Raw genomic sequence first — 17,090 nt, 5'->3', positions numbered from 1 at the left:
AATCATGGGTAGAAGTCGTTTTTGTAAACATTCCTTGATGTATATTTCGCTGTTCATTGAAGCAGTGGTGATGAAGGGTTTCGAAATCTTACCGCAGCTACAAATTGCTTGCCAGACCATAACTTTCTTACCAAATTTTTCGACTTCAATCGATGTCTCGGACTGGTTTAATACTTGCCCTTCTCGCACCGTATAATATTGTGGTTCCAGCAGGCATTTGTAATCGAGTTTTACGTAGGTTTCATCGTCCATGATTATGCAGTTCAAATTTCCAGCAAGAATCGTATTGTACAGCTTTTGAACCCTCGGCCTGATCGATGCTTCTTGTTTCGGGCTACGTTTTGGTTGTTTCTGCTTCTTATAGGCTCGAAGATTCAAACGTTCTTTAGCACGAAGAACATTTGACTTCGAAGTGCCCACATTTGCATTGCAGTACGCACGGCTTTTTCACTTAATCCTTCCATTTTTGCTATCTTTCTCAGTGACAGTCCGCGTTCTGTGAACCATTTGTACAAAATTTTTCGACGTTGTTCTGCTGAAAGTTCACAAATTTCAAAACAAACTAATGAAAACGAATAAATAACTGCACAAGTAGTTAGAGACGAGTGTAAACAACAGTACGCAGCCATAAAAATTCGACAGATTCTGAACCATTGCGAAATGGCTGCGGTTTTTGGATGCGTCCATACTTTCTGGGACAGTATTTTATTTTCTTGTAAAGTTCAGTGGCATCAGTTGAGAGGCTGCAGTCTTAATCGGAATCATCAAATGAATCAATCTTACCCAGATAATGCACATATTAACAAACCCTCAATCAATATCACGTTTTTGTTCAAACCTATAATTCTTGTAATTCTTTTTATAGGAAAATAGCAAAGAAAAATATTCCTGATGGTTTGAAATTGGAATCAATTATTACTTGGGTGCGAAACGCTTAAACTTTTGCCTAGAAAAACAACTTTCGATCTTCGGTGGCGATGCTCGTTTTGTTTTTTTTTTCAATTTTATTTGACATTTGAAAACGTATAGTGAGTCCAATGTGTTTCAAAGGGTTGAAAATTCGAAATATAGGAACAATATGTGCAGTTAATTGGAATTGGAAAAAGGTTATTTAATGAAACATTTAGGGTGGCGGCCTTACTCCCACTTCCCCTACAGAGGTTTTGTTCAATTAGATTGATTTCTGCGTGGGGTTGTTTTGTTGTGCAAAATTTACGGGTTCGAGTTCTGTCTCTGCGGTATTTTTTTGTTGTATTTCATTTCTGTTAGATGTTTCATCAGTTCTTTTCCGAAAGCTCACCCGTTGGGTAGAAAAAACTTTCCATTTTCAATTTTCAATTGCAATATTGAAATTTCGTTAAATATGAGAAACTTATTGTTAGTTTTGTTCAGGCTCCAAAACAATAACTTTTAAAATTAATTTAATTTGCAGAATTTTGAGCATTTACATTCTTGTGCGTAGTGTTACGCCTTGTGTGTTGGATGAAATTTGTAGAAATTTTCATATACCTTAAATTCGCCTAATTTGATCATTTTACTGAATCGATAAATGTCATTCAACAAAATAAACCATTTTAAGAAATTAATATAAATGGTGTAGCCGGGTTTGCATATAAAAACTGCCCCCCAAACAGAAAAAAAATTGTATACGCTGTTTGAAAACGCTTTTTATTGGAAATGATTATCCCAAAATTTTACCCCTTTAACTGCCATGTTGGTGGAGTTAGGGTGATTCTTCTGATATTTTTTTTTTGTAATTTTTCAAAAACCCTTTTAGCAAAAATATTGAAAAAAATCAGGAATATTTTAGGAATTATGGGAAACCTTTCTGATTTTTTTCAGAATTTTTCAAAATGCATTTCATGTGTAAAAAAATATTCAAAATTTTCGAATTTTTTTCAATCTCACTTACAATTTTGGTACCACTCTAGATTTTACATCAAAAAATAAATCATTTATGAGTACATTACGCTGTAATTTTTTCAGATTGTTAAAAAATGTGAACGGGTATAATATCAGACTTTAAAAGAATAAATCATTCGGAAATCCATGCTTCTCCATCAAATTGTCATCGTCCGATGAAGACGCATGATATTTAGTTCAGAAATTATATATAACATGCCCTTAGAACTAAATACCATGCGTTTCCATCTACAACTTGAGCTCAGGGCTTGAGTATTGATGTAATTAATAAAAATAAAAGAATTTTATTCCTTATGTTATTTACACACGCCCGCACGCCTGGGTCGATTTACCAAGCAATTATGTAGGGAATGTAATTCGTTTCTAGCTTGCGGTATAGTTTGGAGGTTTCGAGGTTAGCTATTAGCAGTCCTAAGAAATACTATTAACCAGATAGCAATTAAGTCGAAGCGCCTGCAGCAAGTCCCGAAGACCCAAAAATAACGTATTAATTCGCATCGTCAATTTTCTATACAAACAACATGTTTTATTAAACTTAACATTTTCAGTTTTTTGCTATTTCCTGAAAAGGACCCCTTTATTAAATAGTTTCGGAAAATCGTATTGTTTTATTGCTTTAATCGAAATATGTATTAACTAAGAATGAATAAGAAACTGAGCTATGTATAAAAATTGAATTTCAAAAGTTTTCGCAAATATAGTTCATCGAATTTACTTGCACTTAGTGGTCTTTTTCTGGTGTTTCGTGGATCACTTTTCTTTTTTTGTTTCGACGGATTTGCTGTCAGTCCGATCCCAGTTTGATTAATCTTAACCCTCTTTATGAGCTGAAGCTGTCTTGTTGAGCAATTTCAGGCAACTTGACTATTCATACCATGTGATACAGAACGTCGACGAACATTTTACCTTAAAACTTATAGTTTTTTAGATTTCACTTGGTTTCGCATTTTCCTTGATTTTGCGCTTGGTATCTAGGAATACTTTTTTCTGCAAGAGAACTATAATTTAAATGTCCTTTAGAATTTTTACTAAATATAGTTATTATTTGATTTGAATAAAATAAATGTACAATAAATGTAAAATTACTTATCAGCTCATGAATAAAAACTTTAAACCGTATATTAAAACCTAAATATTAGTCAATTCATTAGTTCTGATTAATGTTTCTCTCACTGGTCTTTCCTTAAGAAAATTCTTTCTTAAGCCCTGAACTCAAGTTGTAAATAGAAACGCATGGTATTTAATTCTAAGGACATGTGATATATGATTTTAGAACTAAATACCATGCGTCTCCATCGGATGATGACAATTTGATGGAGACGCATGGTTTTTCGAATGATTTATTTCTTCAAAGTCGGATATTATACCCGTCCACATTTTTAAAAAATCTTAAATAATTACAGCATAATGTACTCATAAATGACTTACTTTTTTTGTAACATATAGAGTGGTACCAAAATTGTAAGTGCATTTAAAAACAATTCGAAAATTTTAAACATTTTTTTTTCACATGAAATACATTTTGAAAAATTCTGAAATAAATCAGAAAGGTTTCCCAATCATTTCCTATATAAACCCTTTTAACACTCCAAATACCAAGCCTCAAAAAAAGTTGGAACGGTAACTTTGAGCTGTCATAGCTCAGCTGTTTTTCAACGAATCTCAATAAATTTTACACCCTCGAATTTTGTGAAGTTCGTAGATTGATTCAAAAACTTTGTAGGAGTTGATTGGTAAAGAAAAACCAATGAAAATTTGATTTTTCCCGTTCCAAGTTTTTTTCTCGCGCCCAATATGCCCTATCTGCTTTCCAATTTTCTTTCCTTTGGCATAATCGTCGCATAGAAAATATTGAATACTTCAACTTTACCGAGTCATAACTTTGTTGCTAGTCAACCGATCTTCAAAATTTGTTCACCATTAGAACGGTACTACTTCCACAAAAAAATGCACTTAGAAAAACTAAAAATAGGGTTGTCTACCCAAAGTTATAATGAAAACTGTAGATAGATGACCTAAGAAAAGATGAGACTTTTTACATTGATCGTAAATATCTCGAAATTCAAAGCGATGACCTATATATTTTTATACATCATTCGATTGATAGTGATACCAGCTACAATTTTCGCTCAACTACCATTCCTGCACAATCAAAAGAAAACATTAAACAATCGATGAATTTATAAATATATATGAATTTTTCATTTTTTTTTCACATGTTTGTATATAACTCGAAAATTAAAGCGATGACATGTACATTTTTTTTATTCAAAATATTGGAATCATCACCAGAAACAGTGAATTGTTGACCAAAATTATATATCCGTTCAAAGAAGCTCAAGAAATTTGGTACAAATACAGAGAATTTCTATTATTGGGTAAATTTTTCCAAAAAAAAACAAATCAAAACTTTGAAATTTTATGACATATATTTTTTTATTATTTTAGTTGGAAATTTATTATGAACAAAATTTACAAAAAAAACTGAAACTTGGATTTCTCTGAAAATCTTAAAAATTTTGGTAAATATACCTAAATTCTAAAAACAATTATGGAATTGGACAAAAGATGTAAACAATTTTCATGCACAACCCAAACGGAATTGATAACTACTAAAATTAGGTTTTTTTATTTTAGATTTTCCGTAAAACCTCAAAAAAATTGGTAGAAGATCGGAAATTTCAAAATTTCTTATATATAATGCGTTCCAACGTTTCTGCAAATCAAAGTGAAAATATTGGAATCCGTTTTGATTTCATCTGTTTCAAAGTGTCGTAGAATTTGTTTTTCAATAATAAAATAAATTTTGTGACAACACAAAAATTTTAAATTATTTCAATGGCTTTGTACAATAAGAAATAGAGCGTAGAATTATATGAATTTCATATACTAACCCATGGCAAAAGAAACCAACTACAATTTAAAAAAAAATATTGCTTGATTTTTGTTTTACAAGCAATTAAGAACAAAAACATATATCTTCAATTTTCCGCTATCCTAAACGACATCAATTATAATCGATAGAATATTAAAATTTAAATATCACAAACTTAGAATTATTTCGGAATGTATAGAATTCGAAAATTATTTGGATTTTCTATTAGTAAACAATTCAGAAAAAGTAGAATTCCGAATTTAGCACAAAAAATCACACGAAATTAAGTAAAACTTGTTTTTATCCACCCAGTTGTGCTATGATGCCTTTTTCATATCTCTCTTATTCATATATAAAAAATGTATTCTTCAAACAGTTCTGTTTGATTTTTGAAAAACGAAAGCTAGTGCATGAACTAGTGTAACCTACAAAATGAAACAGTTCTCAAATCGCTTAGGCCATCTTTCTCAGTGAAGTGAGTTCCACGATTAAAGTACTTATGAAACTGGGATCGCCCCGAATGTTGGCTTTTCAGCAGCCTTTGCGATTAGCACCAACCAACCAATCTACCTGCAGGTTACAGTTGTCTTCGTCTCGAAAAACAACCTCTTCGTTTGAATGCTTTTTACTGAATGAAGCCCTGCACCTATGTTATCAGAACTAATTGGCTCAAGTGGCATGTTCCGCTAGTTATTTGGAGATTCGTGCCTTGCCGTAGCTTCTCATCAACTTCCTGATGGGAAGGGAAGGATAAAAAGAACATGGAAGGGAATTGGTAATTGGGTGAAGTGGGAAAACAGCACAAAACATAGAGAAATAAATCGTCCTGCATCCCCGAAAGGATGCTGAACGATCTGCAGGTGCCAAAATGCACGGTTGATAAAACCTCCAACCACCGAGAGGCCTTAGAGATTTTACAAAAGCGACACCATTCTGCATTCCCGGAAGAATGCAAAACGATTTCTTCCCGAACATGCACTTGAATTAATTTAACACTTTGGAACAAAAATACCTTATTTTCGTATATAGTTAATAAATTACTTACATGATACGAATATTTTTCAATGAAAAAACCCAATGCACTGTGGTCCGGATCCACAATTTAGGGGGACAAAAACATTTGTGGCTTAGCCTTACACTTTAGAGCTAAGATGTCTTTAGAACAAATGATCAGTGAAAGATAAGCCATATTTTGAAGCATATGGTATTAGGATGGTTCTTATTATTAGGGTGATCCAAAAATTATTTTCCGTATGTGTTGAGATAGAGGACTACATCCTTCGGCAAAATTGTAGGAAAATTTATATCATGCAACTTTGCCGAAAGCACTTTTGTAGTATCTTTAACGGTTTTAGTGTTACAGCTATTTTAGTAGAGCAACTTAGGGTGTTCCTAAAAAAATCAGATTTTTTGCTCTAGCTTTCTTAATTTTCACTTCTCGATTTTGGTGTCTTTGAATATCTTCTAGAGTTTGTTGAAACCAATTTTTTCATGACTAGCGCATTCATTTAGCGTTTTCTGAACCGGAATAGAGTCGAAATAAATCAATTCGCAAGTATAGGCAGTTTCATCCTCAGAAATTCAATCGTGTAGTGAATCTAGAGGATGTATTCAAACGATTTCTTTTAACGTCTGATCCTATAATAGCATTATTGAATAGAGTAACAACCAACGCTAGTGTACTCCATCTTCCCGATTATGCAGCTGAATTAGTTTTAACACGCTAGAAGACAACAATACCTTATTTTTATATATATAGCTAATAAATGTCTTACACGAAAGAGCATTTTTGAATGAAAAAACCCAATGTTTGAACTCAATTTAAAAAATTAAAAAAAATATCTCCTCCACCATTTTTTTTATAAACATGCACGAAAGTATTTTCTATCGAATGAAAGAAAACGATTATTTTTTTTTCATTTGCTCCAATGTTAGATATAGCAGTTTAAAAATGATCTGTTTTTGAACGAGTTTTGCTCATAACTTCGGTTCAGAAAACGCTAAATGAATGCGCTAGTCATGAAAAAATTAGTTTCAACAAACTCTAAAAGATATTCAAAGACACTAAAATTGAGAAGTGAAAATTGATAAAGCTAGAGCAAAAAATCTGATTTTTTTAGGAACACCCTAAGTTGCTCTATTAAAATAGATGTAACACTAAAACCGTTAGAGATACTACAATAGTGCTTTCGGCAAAGTTGCATGATATAAATTTTCCTACAATTTTGCCGAAGGATGTAGTCCACTATCTCAACACATACGGAAAATAATTTTTTGGATCACCCTAATAATAAGAACCACCCTAATACTATATGCTTCAAAATATGGCTTATCTTTTACTGATCATTTGTTCTGTAGACATCATAGCTCTAAAGTATAAGACCAAGCCAAATGTTTTTGTCCCCCTAAATTGTGGATCCGGACCACTGTGCAACGCAATTTAACTAGGAAATTTTAAAATTTCCGATCTTTTACCTATTTTTTGAGACTCTACGGTAAACCTACAACAAAATCAGAGTTTTAGTAGTTATCAATTGCGTTTGGGTTGTGCATAAAAATTGTTTGGATCGTTTGTCCAATACAAAAATATAACTAGTTTTAGAGTTTTAGGTTATTTACTAAAATTTTTAAAATTTTCAGTAAAATCCAAGTTTCAGTTTTTTTTTGTAAATTTTGTTTATAATAAATTTCCAACTAAAACAATAAAAAAATATATGTCATAAAAAATGAAAAATTCATATATATATTTATAAATTCATCGATTTTTTTATGTTTTATTTTGATTGTGCAGAAATGGTAGTTTAGAGAAAATTGTAGCTGGTATCACTATCAATCGAATGATGTATAAAAATATATAGGTCATCGCTTTGAATTTTGAGATATTTACGATCATTGTAAAAAGTCTCATCTTTTCTTAGGTCATCTAACTACAGTTTTCATTATAACTTTGGGTAGACAACCCTATTTTATGTTTTTTTTTTCAGTGCATTTTATTTGTGGAAGTAATACCTTTCCAATGGTGATCAAATTTTGAAGATCGATTGACTAACAACAAAGTTATAACTCGGTAAAGTTGAGGTTCTCAATATCCGATTCGCGATGCAGGTGCCGCATGAATGCAGATAGGGCACGTTTTGAGCTTGAAAAAAAACTTGGAACTGGAAAAATCAGATTTTCATTAGTTTTTCCTAAACGATCGTCAATAATGATATACTTAAAATAATCTACAAACTTCACAAAATTCGAGGGTGTAAAATTTATCGAAATTGATCAAGTAACAACTGAGCTATGATAGCTCAAAGTTACCGTTCCAACTTTTTTTGAGGCTTGGTGCTTCGCGTAACTTTTTTAGGCTTGGTATTAGGAGTGTTAAATAGCGTATATCAATTTTTTTCTGTTTGGGGCAGTTTTTATATGAAATCCCGGCTGCACCCTTTATAAAATATACAATCTTTTTTAGGGTAATTCAAATTTAACACAATTTAAAATTATTATTTTTCGTTTCGTCTTTGGATCATCAGTGCAGAGCAGTTCAAATTGACTTGCTTTATGCAAAACTCGGCAGTTCAATTTGAACCGCTAAGCAGACGTAAAGTTTCTGCTATTTACAGAACACTTTTTGGTTTGCAACGGAGTGCAATGACTTTTCTGACGAGCTGAACGAAAACGAAAAAATAATAGAAACGGTTATGTGCCCTAGCACAAAATTTGGCTAACCCCTAAATGACCATACCTGCATCGGCCAGAAATAGTCGAAAACACGTTTTCGTGCGGCACGTCAGAAAAGACATTGCACTCCGTTGCAAACCAAAAAGTGTTCTGTAAATAGCAGAAACTTTACGCCTGCTTAGCGGTTCAAATTGAACTGCCAAGTTTAGCACTAAGCAGTTCAATTTGAACTGCTCTGCACTGATGAGTCAAAGACGAAACGTCAAAATAATAAAAACGGTTATGTGCCCTAGCACAAAATTTGGCTAACCCTTAAATGACAATTTAAAATGAAATCTCATATATTTGACATCACAAATAAAAATTTTGTTAATTTATTCAAGTTGAAAGAATAATATAAAAATAAATTCTATCAATATTTAATAAATCCAATGCCAATCAATGTAATATTAATAATAAGTATTCCCGAATCAAACCTTGAATTCTTGAATAAAACTTTCCATAACATAAATAATTCACATGCAAACGACAGGAGATTGTTCTGCAAACTTATTTCTTTAATTTAACCTTAAGTTTAGTCGCCTCTTCGGGTTAGTAAAACTAGTAGTAGGTAATGTTAGAGACATAACAACAAGATTGACGTAGGGCTACTGTCGACAAGGGGCAGATTACTTTTGAAGTGCACGTTTATTTTGGTACAGTTTTTTTTTAAAGATATTTTATTCAGGCCTATTTGAGTACAAGCTTTACGTGGCAGATTGAGCTGAGTTTTTAAATAAACATTTTTTTGTATTGGATCTCGTTGTCACCCTTTTTCTAGGGGGAGAGGAGCTTCCATTTCCCTCCTGCGAGGATTGAGGGGCAGTTTGTTCGCGGTTCGTCTCGGCATCCATTACCGCATCGGTGGTATTGTTGTTAATTTTGTTGCTAGTTGCTGTAGATGCGTCTTGTTGTACATTGTTTGCAGTTGCTGCATCCAGGTAAGTTGTTAACTGCAGCTGGTGTACTTTGTTCTTTAGAGGATACTTCGGATGGTTTCGTTGAAGGGGATGCTTCACTGTTGTTGGTAACTGTCACAGGTGTACTGGGGTTGCTTGGGGTTGAAGTGAAGGAAGCACCGTTGTCCTTTGGTGTGGTTGTCTCCTTGTCCAGTTTATCACATGGCTTACCGTAGTGAACAGCTTTTTGGCAATATTGACATGTGGCCATCTGATTGTCATAGGTAACAAGTGATTTGCACGGGATTCTTGTATCCTGACAGAATGTCACATAAAAAGGTATAGGCCTCCTCAAGCGCATGCGTAACAAACGTACGCCATTTAAAATATCGGGGAAAAAAATCTTCCACTTTTCTTTTTCGATAGAAAGAATATCTACGTATTGGGACATAGTTTTGCGAATATAAGGATCAACGACGCTTGAAGGAAGATCATGCACACGCACTTCTATAGCACTATCTTCCATATATACTGGAATGTTGTACTTGATATTTTCATGCTCCACATAGTGCACATTGTTATTGTCTTTTTCGAATTGAATTGCAACCAACTCTTTATAGAACTGGATGCAAACAACATTATTCGTCTTACTGCATTGAAGTAAATGCACACGTTTAATGTCAAGATGCATTTGCTCCTTAAGCAAACCTTCAAGTTCTCGTATCGAAGGTCGAATTTTGCACTGCTTGAAGTCAACAATAATTGTATTCTTTCGTGTCGGCGGTAGCTTTTGTTCGTTTGGTTCACTCTTTTTCGAGATCTATTGTTCACTACACAATACTGTACTTGGTTTCTTTTGTCCCCAACGTAAGCGGTTTTGTTTTATCGACTGACTTGGATAAGATGTGAAAGCGAACTGTCATAACAGTTTTGTTTTGAATCAAAAAAAAATTCTGCAGCCCAATACACATATTCAAGTTAACATGAATGAAACATTAATTTCCAAAGTTTTTTATTAAAAAATATCTGCGTGATTTTAAAAAGTGATTGAGCGTTATATGAACGACTGATAAGTGCAACTTATCATTGAAACCCCCTTTAATTAGTTTTGAGTACGAAAACCGAATTAATACTTTGTATGCCAAAATCGGACTTGAACTTTCCAGAGCAGAAAACGTTTAGAGCCATTTTTAGTTCAAAAATCCTTCTTAATCCACCTAGTGGTGTGATAATGCCTTTCTCTTCTTTCATAACAGTCTCATGAAAATTTATTTCATACTTTTATTAAATATTTTCGGATACTAATTTTGACAAAAATTAATTCAGATTGATTCCAGTAGTTCAGAAAATCATGATTCAGTGTTTATGTCACACAGTCAGCATCATTTTTCCAAACTAGTGCTTGACATTTGCGTTGTCTATTTGTATGAGAAGAGTGATGCTAATCTAAAAAAACCCTTCTTAGTCCACTTAGTGGAACTTTCATATGTCTTGAAAAATCACCCTAGGGGGGAGTACATGAAATTTTCGAAATCGAAAAAATAATTTTGATGCCAAAAGGCTTAGAATTGCATGAAACGTCGAGATTTAGTGTCATCTCAAAGAAAAAAGTCCCAGAAAGTTGATTTTTTCAAAAAAAAATTTTTTTTGAGATGACACTAAATCTCGACGTTTCGTGCAATTTTAAGATTTTTGGCATCGAAGAATAATTTCCAATTTCGGAAATTTCATGTACTCCTATGTACCCCTATGGTGCTTTTTCAAGATCGAAAATTTTCAAACCTTAACCGCCGGGCAGCACCCCTTACTCATGTCCGATTTAGCACAAATTTTGCATGAGGACATTTTTCGATGTGCTTAAACTTTTGAGCACTAGCCCTGTACGAAATTAGAGATGATCCCAAAATATTGGCACCCTTATATGTATAAGAGCGGTAGAAATCAACTTATACCATAATATCTCAGGAACCAAAAGTCACAGCCGTTTGATCTTTGAACTTAATCAATAGCCCAACAGTAGCTTTCAAACGAGCATAAGTTTGTTAAAATCGGTCTCTGAGAAAATTGAGCGCGTTCAAATATCTTCTAAAATTGCACACACAGATATTTTCCGATCTCGTCGAACTGAGTCGAATGGTATATAACACTATGGGTCTCCGATGCTCCGTTCGAAAGTCGGTTTTTCCAGCACTTCTAATACCTTTCTATAGAGAAAGGCAAAACCGGGCATAAAGCTTAGAATAGGACTACCGGATAAAAACTTAGCCGGTACTTTCAGAGCAAATGTGTTGATTTTTACATGGAAACTTTCTACGATTTTCGAATATGGTATATTGATGACGAACCTTTAATTTTAATCTAATTGTATAGAAATCAAATATTTCTATTTTGATCTTATTCGATAATATATGTCTATTAAAATTTTTTTCGGAATCAAAATTCATTGAAGTGAATCATTGTTACTATTATTATTTCATTGTTATTTCAATTCACCCCGGATTTAACCATTAATGGTCATTCACCGGGTAGTTAAAGTGTGAAAAATTACTCCAACTATCGATATTATCAGGTTTGAAAAGTAGTTCAATATAGTTAAAATTACTAACGTGATTACTTTCTCTTTATTCTAGATCATAAATTGAATGGGTTTTTTTCATGTATGACCACGCAAACAATTTTAAATAAATTTTGAGATGGTGTTGAGCAAGATCGCATCAAGATATTCAAGAAATAGATAAAAGAAAAATTTCGAATGCTTGAATAGTTACAGATACTTTTTCCCGCTGTTGAAAACCGAATTATTAACAATTGTGCCGTACGCCAAGGAAAGTAATTAAACAAGTCTCAGAAAACACTGCCAAAAAATGTAGGGTTTAATATTCTTACAAAATTGTGTAAATCTTATTAAAATGGAGCACTCGTACCTCGTTCTTGGCTAAATGCGCTGAGAACGTATGAAGTGCTGTACATTCATTTCGGCCGCGGTACAAAAATACCCGAACGAGTTTTTGTAAGAGCAACTAAAGCTCTTCGACTGCGCATGGTTGACTTCTGAGACTGAGAACAAATTTGTCTGAGCGCAATAAAAAGAGCGCGTATGCATATGGTCCGCTGCTACTCTGTGTTATATACAGTTCCCACGTTTTAAAAAATAATCGAATTTTTTTAATTCACGGTGTTCGGTTTTTTGATTCACAATCGAAAATCTTGCGTCCCATTTTCGTGCGCAAAATGGGCTTATTTCCACCTCTGGCTTAAAGCAAAATGATCAAATTATGCGAACTTAAGATATATGAAAATTTCTACAAATTTCAGCCTATAAACTACTAAAGGTGAAAACTGTACTGTGCCGTGTAAGTTCGAACCAACAACAGTTAAATCTTACTAAGAATGACAAGACGCCCGTGAGATGTGCTTCCGAGGCATATACAATTTTATGAACTCGCGGAATAGCGCAAGTTTATGCATATCGAAAAATGTGCCGGACCTGTTAAATTTGAGAAGAATTTTCCATTAATTACAAACAGCACAGAAAAAATTGAAAATTACGTTCTTCACACAAATTATTAAAATATTTAAGAATTCGTGTTTCAAATGTTAGTACATGCTCTATTATATTTCTATACTACTACGGAACTAATTGTATAAACATCATTAAAACAAACGGAACAAATTGTATAAACATCATTAAAATAAATTTTAATCTTTCGGGGGACGGGTATAGCTTGATGGGTAAGTCGATGCCTTTCACACGATCACCAACCCCTACACAGAGTGTCAGAAAGTTTTTCTGGCGTCTAAAAAACCCTTAATAATTGAAACAAAATTTTTTTGATTAAATAGTCTCGTTTGAACTGCGATATTTCAAATCATTTTTCAAACCTTTTGAAATGTAGGACTTTTTATGAAATTTAAAAATAAACAAAATTGCAGAACGTTTTGTTTATTTTTCGAACATTTTATGAACTCTGGAAAAGTCTGAAAACTTCACAAACGATTTATTAATTTTAGTTGGTTTGACGTAAAGTCGCCATAACTAAGTTTAGGTTTTTTGCAATGACTGAGTGGAAACATATATTGGAGAAGCCAAATGAATGAGAACAGAAACAGGACTCGAAACTGCGTTCTTATGCAATCCGCGCATACGTGCTACCATTTCGCCACCCTGAGCATGCGATAGACACGGCTCTACCACACGACTGGGTTTGGTGAAGCGTACATCGAACATGATTTAAATCCTAGCCGTCTCACGACCGGTATCATATTTCCAAACATCTGCTCTGTTCATCAGACAACAAACACTAGTCTTCCCGCTCAAGCACTTGAAAGGAGAGTATATTTATAATCACTTGCTGTCTTCTCTATTGTGCCATACGCTGGCTGGTTATCCTAATGTGGAATGACATTTTTTTTTTCATCCGGTGACTTGTCAGTTTAATCGATGACATAATTTTATCTTTCAACTTTTCACTGACAAGCCTGAAATTTTAAATAATCCGTGTATTCCGTTGGGTTACCATCTATTCCAGTCTGTTTCGACTTGTTCCGTGAAGCGCTGCATGACAGGATCAGGGTTGCAGATAATCGTTGCACGTTCGATTTATTGCGGTTTGTTAAAACAAAATTGAAATTCAATGAATCAGCTAAATTTTCAAAGTTTATTGAATTTGAGAAACAGGTGAGCAATGTATCCCAAACTGGGACCAACCACCCTCGAAAGTAGCAAACGCAGTGCTTTGAAATGTGAAACAGTTTTCCTCACCAGACACCAACGAACCAACCAACCAACCAACCGCCGTACGATTCGAGCATCAGGCAATAAGTGTCGCTTCGTTGTTAGTCTTTTTGTGTACTCTTTTTCCGATTTCGCGGATTCCACCGAGGTTCGGTGCGACATAAGCTCCCCTCCGGGTTGTTCGAGTGGTTCGCACTAGCTTGCACTTTCTCATAAACATCTCACGTACTTATTTATGAGACTACCTCAGATGAATATTAATACCCTGCCTAAACAGTATGTATGCACCGAACAAGAAGAGGTGAACGAATCTGTCCTGGTTAGAGGGAGTTGCAGTTTTGCACTGCTTACTTCCTTAAAACGGGACTTGAAAGTTAAAGTAGCTGATATCGGTGCTGGGTTGAGTTTGCTGGAAGTATTCACTGTTTTTCTTCTAACAATCATGAGATCTGCCAATTAAAACTTTCAGGAGTATTATCCTTTCTGAAACATCAATCCTAATAGCAGCGGGCATTTTATAATCTAAATCATCGAGCACGACGTGGCGCATTTCGCAACTGCAGTGGTTTTGCGGTTCGTTTTGTTGTTTTACTACGCACGTTAATAAGACAGACAAGATTTATTCACTTTCACCTCACCACGAGAAACGTGGCAGATCTCGGCTAAAATTAGAAGCAAATGTTACGATGACATCTCTGCTTTTGACTGATTTGTAGTAAGGCAGTCATATGTTTACTGCTTTCACCTGTTGAAGCGGAGATGAAAATTATGATGATCGACGACTTCAATAAATCTTGCGATTATTTTTCCTTGTCATCTGCGTAGTCTTAGCGAATAATTATATACCATACGCCATAAGTTATTCCAAGATAGCATTACATTAACAATATAAATTACAAAATAAAACTTGTGATGGTTTGATGAAAGGATTCGTTTTCAACTTCCTTATTGTTATGGATTAGAGCTTGTCTATCGCACAGATATTGTAAGTATTTTCAATTTAAACGTTGTAGTTCACTTGTTGCCTTTGGTCAACGGTTGGTGACAGCAATGGGTCAACGGTTTGACAGGATGTTTCCGGAAATTTAATCTCCAATAAAACGCAGGTGTTTCTTAACGGGAGATTATAATTTTCCTAATGAGAGAAATGATATAATATTACATTCACAATTCAACTCAATTCCAGTTACTTCTACTTGAATAACGTGTAGTTTAGCTCTCATAATCAGTAATATTGAAATATATTATTTAGGTTCAATTCAGTGTTTACTTACGTTTAGTTCCTATTCTGTTTTCGCTTTCCGCTTAAAATGCAAAATTCTATTGCGATATAGTGGGGTTCGGGTTCCTGTAGGCGATATCGGCTCTAGTAAAGGGTTCCCGCTTGTGGGTGAGCTACTATTACTGACCTAGTATTGAGAGTTGTTTTTAAGATACATTCTATTATTAAACTCTAGTTACCTTCGTACCAATCTAAGGTAGATATTTATTAGTAATGAGCACTATAATAGTTCGTTTTATGGCAGCTATTTAAAGGATTAAGTTTTGATAAAATGTATTTGATACGCACTGTGAAACTGTGTTTTATTTGTTTACTCCCTGCGTTAAACTGTCACTCTCGTCTGTACCCTAGCTGACTGCATTCGTGTGCGTGGGCCAAGATATTGGACGAGAGATGCGCGTGGTCCGAATAGGTTCGGACAACACACTATTTAGGCTATTTAGACCTGCACACAATGATCTAACCCAGAATGTTATTATTGTTTTATTTTTTTATAGAAATGTAATAAAATCACTAGATAAACCGATTTTCGAGCGGAGCCTCGGAGACCCATAGTGTTATATACCATTCGACTTAGCTCAACGAGATTGGAAAATCTCTCTGTGTGTGTATGTATGTGTGCGTGCATCTTTCAACGATTTTTTTACCGCTCAACTTTCTCAAAGATAGTTCCAACAACCAACCGATTTTTACAAGCTTAGGCTCATTTGAAGCTACTATTAGGTCATGGATCAAATTCGAAGATCAAATGACTGTGACTTCTGGCTCCGGAGATATGATAGTAAAAGTGACGTAACCGACAAAACGCGTTGTTATTTTACCGCTCAATTTTCTCAGAGATGGCTGAACCGATTTAAACAAACTTAGGCTTGTTTGATAGCTACTATTGAATCCAGAGTTGGCGGTTCAATGCATAGGGTGCTGGTCTTACATGCCAGTTGTCGTATGTTCGATCCCCGACCTGGAAGAATTCTTAGTGTCGATAGGATCGTAGAGCTAGTCATTCAATGATATTATCTAGGCTAAGAATCGGCTGCGAAATCTGTTGAAACAGGAAGGCCAAAATCCACAAAAAATGAATGTAATGCCAGGACTGCTTAGCAAAACTTACTCTGCTCGAAAAACTTCTCGAAAACTACTCTAAGGAGTGTTCAAATAATTGTTCAAAAATTAATCCAAAAACTCGACTAATTGCTCGAAAACTGCTTGAAAACAACTCGTTCATTGCTCAAAAATAACTCTAGCAAATGCTACGTGTTTGAAAAGCTTCTCGAAAACTGCTCCAAAACTGCTCGCAAACTATTCTATAATATTTGTTCAAAAACTAATCCAAAAACTGCTCGAAAACTGCTCAAAAAAGTATTCGATAACTGCACCTCATTGCTTGAAAATAACTCCAAAACAGCTCGAAATTGTTAAAAAATTGGTTGAAAAATATTCTGTTTAAATAACTACTCGAAAACTACTTCAAAAATTGCTCAAAATAACTCTAGCAACTGTTAACTGTTTGAAAAGCTGCTCGAAAACAGCTCGAAAAACTGTTCGAAAACTATTTTATAATAATTGTTCGAAAACTAATCCAAAAACTGCTCGAAAACTGCTCCAAAATCTGCTCGAAAAAACTAATTGAAAGTAACTCTAAAAACTGTACAAAGCAGCTTCAAACAC

The 17,090-nt window shown here is 34.2% G+C and overlaps 1 protein-coding gene and 1 long non-coding RNA gene across 5 annotated transcripts in view; one reads left to right on the top strand and one right to left on the bottom strand.

Annotated features, from left to right (window-relative positions):
* LOC131437055 (nyctalopin-like) overlaps positions 1–17,090 on the top strand; it is a 469,231-nt gene that overhangs the window by 346,026 nt on the left and 106,115 nt on the right. The gene's annotated exons all lie outside the window — the stretch shown is intronic.
* On the bottom strand, positions 15,161–15,662 carry LOC131437056 (uncharacterized). The gene is made up of 3 exons (XR_009230694.1): positions 15,610–15,662; positions 15,415–15,549; positions 15,161–15,275 (listed from the first exon to the last, which is right to left on the bottom strand). It is a non-coding gene; the product is annotated as an uncharacterized LOC131437056 (long non-coding RNA).

The sequence above is a fragment of the Malaya genurostris genome, chromosome 3 (assembly GCF_030247185.1).
Source record: "Malaya genurostris strain Urasoe2022 chromosome 3, Malgen_1.1, whole genome shotgun sequence".
Lineage (NCBI taxonomy): Eukaryota > Metazoa > Arthropoda > Insecta > Diptera > Culicidae > Malaya > Malaya genurostris.
This window is presented reverse-complemented; position numbering and strand designations above follow the sequence as displayed.